This window comes from Mus pahari, chromosome 1, assembly GCF_900095145.1.
Source record: "Mus pahari chromosome 1, PAHARI_EIJ_v1.1, whole genome shotgun sequence".
Taxonomy (NCBI): Eukaryota; Metazoa; Chordata; class Mammalia; order Rodentia; family Muridae; genus Mus; species Mus pahari.
In genome coordinates this window covers 132,733,280-132,737,645 of record NC_034590.1, presented here as the reverse complement: position 1 = coordinate 132,737,645, position 4,366 = coordinate 132,733,280, and the positions used below count along the sequence as shown (strand labels likewise).

The following is a 4,366-nucleotide window of genomic DNA, read 5'->3' as shown; positions in this document are numbered from 1 at the left end:
GCCAGCCTGGTCTACAGAGTGAGTTCCAGGACAGCCAGGGCTATACAGAGAAACCCTGTCTCGAAAAACAAAAAAAAAAAAAAAAAAAAAAAAAAGAAAAGAAAGAAAGAAAAAAGAAAAAAAAATCACAAGAATGTGTGGGCATGCTTTTTTCTAGTCTCATTGATCACTGAAGAGAATCTTTACTCAGCGGGTACATACACGACCTGAATATACACATATACATGTACACACACAGAACTTTTAAGTTGTTCATTATAAAGTAAACAAGGTGATTATATACCAGAATGTTTGGGTTGTCAACAAAAGGGTTCTCCTGCCCTGTATTCCCAGTCCCTAGACAGTCTATATGAATTGCTCTATTTTCACTTTGGCTAAGCTCAGCTCTTTCTAGGCACTCAGGCCACTTATGAGCAGGGATATTAAAAAGACCATTATATGAGCAAATGTTTTGAATTTTTTAAAACAAAAATGAAATAGCATCTAAAGAAGAGCGAGTTCATTTAAGGGACACCAGGCTGACAATTTAATACCCATATATGGTAAGCAGACCACTAATGGGGCATTACTAAGACCTCCCCACCCCACCCCAACCCCTCCCAAATGAAAACAGCCTGGAACCTCACTATGTCTTGATGTCATTGCTTAAATGAGAATCAAGTCTGTTTAAAAAACGCCATTTAATAGACAACCTGAAACATTCGCTGCTTACAGTTTAAATATTTAGAAATGAGATAAATTACTAAAGCAGGTAATTGGAATAATATATGTTACCCATGGTAAAAAACCATGCAGATTTAGTAGAATATATTTATCATGAATATTTCAAGCAAATTTATTTAGAACGTCCCCTATTCCCCATCCAGCTTTATGGTATATATAAAAATCACAGACAGAGTTTTATGTACACCAGCCTGGCAGAAGAGTTCTGATGTTCACAGTTCTTCCAAACTGACCCACCAGGATTAGAGGCCCAAGGAGCTGGGAGACATCAAGACCTTCTGTCTGCCACCTTCACAGAGTTCACATATTGAAGAGCTGTTTTAAAACTTAGTTCCACTTAGACTGAAACCACACTGTATGACAGCAGAATTCTTATACACACTGATGTTTGTTTATAGCTCAGGATGGTACTTTGGTGGATAATCAGTGTTCTCTGAATATAGGTTTGTTAGGCAGATTGATCGTTCTATAGATATTAACTAGGTCAAACTGGTAAACTGCATTTACATTTATCTTTAATTATTTTTATTGTTATAAGAATATATAATAAGAGGTTTATCCTGTTAATGTTTTCATAAAGTGTACAACATGCTACTGGTATACCTGTAAGGATTGGTTTCAGGATTCCAAAAAAACTCCCAAGTCTGTAGATGCCCAAGTGCCTTCTATAAAATGTTGTAGTAATTTCTTACCTGTGAACAGCTGTGTTATATTTTAAATCATCTCTAAGTTTATCATGTCTAGGATGGTGTAAACACTCTTGAAATAGTACTAGGGGATAATGGTGAAGAAAAAAATGTAAACATTCAGTAAAGACCGCTTTTTTTTTTCTAAGTTTTTTAACCCATGGTTGATTGAGGTTATGGATATAAAATGCAAGAATATGAACAACAGACTATGCTAGCATTACATTGTACAGTAGATCCCTAGGACTTATCTTTCAGCATCTGTAATTTTATGTCTGTTTATAAAAACAGGCCATTTCTGGCTCTTCCTAGCCCCTGGCAGTCACAATTTCATTATTTACTTCTGAGCCTGAATAATTTAGGCTTTTCATCTAAGGGCAATCATGCAGTGTTTTCTTTCTGTGTGTGGTTTATGTCACTGGATGTAGCACCTTCAGTGTTCATACACGTAAGATACAGCAGTATTCCTGGCATTTTAGAGTCTGAGTATTCCATTATATGAACATAATGCATATTCTGTTTCTGTTGACAGACGTTTTTGCTCTTTCTATATCTCAGCTGTGGTGAATAGCGCTTCAGTGACTATGGAATAATAACACCTTTTCAGGATCTCAGTTTAGTTCTTTTGGGTAAAAGCCTGCTGTTGGCAGGGCTTGAGCATCAGACACTTCTATTTACTATTTGAAGAATTCCATGTTTTTCATGGTGGCTGCATGATTTTATCTTCCCCCGAGCAGGGCACTTGAGTTCTAATTTCTTTACATTCTTGCCATCACTTCCTATATTTTTAATAATACTTGTTCTAATGAGTGAACCAATATCTCAGAGCAGATTTGGTTTTCATTTCTCTAATGATTAAATATGTTGAGCACACACCTTCATATGTCTGTTGGTCATTTTGAAAGTCTTCTCTAGAGAAATCTTTATTAAAGGCCTTTAATCCTTTAATCATTTCAAAGCATAGACCATTACTTTGATTTTTATTTTATTATTTATTCGTAGGCATTCCTTATGTATTTTGGATATTTGTACTCTGTCAGATACATGGTTCGCAAATATATATTCTATTCTGTAGATTATCTTTTAGTCAACTGTTTCCATGGCCACATAAAAGCTTTCCTTTGATGAAGTCCTATGGCTAAGCACAATGGTTCTTTTCTTGGTGAGTGCAAATCAGGTAAACATGGCCCAAAGGTAGAGGAATAGAGACAGGTTTATTGCCTGCAGCTTGGACAAGAGCACTGGAGTTATTACAAAAGTGATGCCTTCCTTGAGTGAAGAAAACCTGAGTCTCTAATGCATGCACTGAACCTAAACCTATTGATGTAAGAAAGCTCTTTAGAGGCGGTACCTCTTGAGCAACCTTGTTTTTTTATTATTATTATTATTATTAGATATTTTCTTTATTTATAATTCAAATGCTATCCCAAAAGTCCCCTATACCCTCCGCCCGCCCTTCTCCCCTACCCACCTACTCCCACTTCCTTGTTTTATGATGTGCATTCTGGAGCATGCTCTGGCTAAGGTTATAAATCAAGAAAGAAAAATAGTCAACACATTCTTGGACATGATCAAGTAAAGGTTATGGGCATATATTAAAAATGTTACAATGCTGGACAAAAATATTTCCAGCCACATTTAGCAGGCATCCTACAGGTGTTAGACAGAATGTTTTAGTACACTAAAGTGCTTTTCTCCCAAATGTTTTTAGCTGAATCCATAGGAAAAGGAGATATTGAAGTAGTATTAATGTAGGGGTTTGCCCTTAAGGGTACCTTCCACTCTTGGCTCTTAACTGTCCTACTTACGATTTTTTCTTTTATGGCTTGCAGTTTTTAATATTATGTCCAAGAAAGCATTACTAAAATCGGTATAAAGCCTTTCCAGGATATATTTTTGGAATTCTGAAATTTTGTGTCTTAAATCACATCTAATACATTTTTAATTGAAATTTATTTATAGTGTCAACTAGTTTATTTTTCACAGAGCTACCGAGTTTTTCTAGTGTTAATTGTTGGTGACCTTATTTTATGTAATTTGGGATGTTTTTGAGCATCACTTGACTGTATATATTTGTGTTTACTTTGGGGTTCTCTGTTCCCTTCTATTGGTGTACATGGATTTGTGTGTGTGTGTCAACATTTTGGTTTTATTACTTAATATTTATATTTTGATATTAGGTATTGTGATACAGATTTCTTATTCTTTTTAGATTTTTATTTATTCTTTTCTAATTTCACAGATATGTAATGTGCTTTGATCATATTCTCCCCATTATCTTTGGTTATCCTCTTCCTTCTTCTAATGAAACCCTTCTTCTTCCAGTCAACATCTACCTCCTATTTTGATGCCATTTTTGACTGTGATCTGCTGCATATAGTTAGAGTCCTCTAGATGTGAATAGGTTAGCAGTTATTTACTTGGTCAGGGCAAAGTACTAGTCACTTATTTGGCCAAGGTTACATATAGCACTATTAGTCCATGAGTACAAACGGATATATTTGCTAAGCAGTTTGACAACATGTCCGTTAAGCAAAATAGCAGTAGTAGGTCCACATCATTAAAGGACCAAAGACCTCCCAGTCACGGGATTTTGATCAGGTGTACAGTACAAGGCATGAAATCCCTCCTGTGGAACGTATCTCAAATCCAACCAGGAAGTAGTTGGTTACATTCATAGGAGTCATAACTATTACTGCACCACTGGATGCATCTTGCCTGGGAAGTTGGTATTGTAGTTTGTAGGATTCCCAGTTGTGTTCTCTTAAGACATGAACACTTTTTCTATTTTTGGTCCTTTTATGATTTCGCATGAATGTTTTGAATTTATTTCCTTTTGAAAAAATTGATATTGAGACTGTACTTGGGTTTTCATTGAATATTACACACTACTATGGACATTTTGTTTTGTTTTGTTTTTTTTTGTTTTGTTTTTCGAGACAGGGTTTCTCTGTATA

General features: G+C 35.4%; 1 protein-coding gene across 1 annotated transcript in view; it reads left to right on the top strand.

Annotated features, from left to right (window-relative positions):
• Tmc1 (transmembrane channel like 1) overlaps positions 1-4,366 on the top strand; it is a 166,519-nt gene that overhangs the window by 44,549 nt on the left and 117,604 nt on the right. The gene's annotated exons all lie outside the window — the stretch shown is intronic.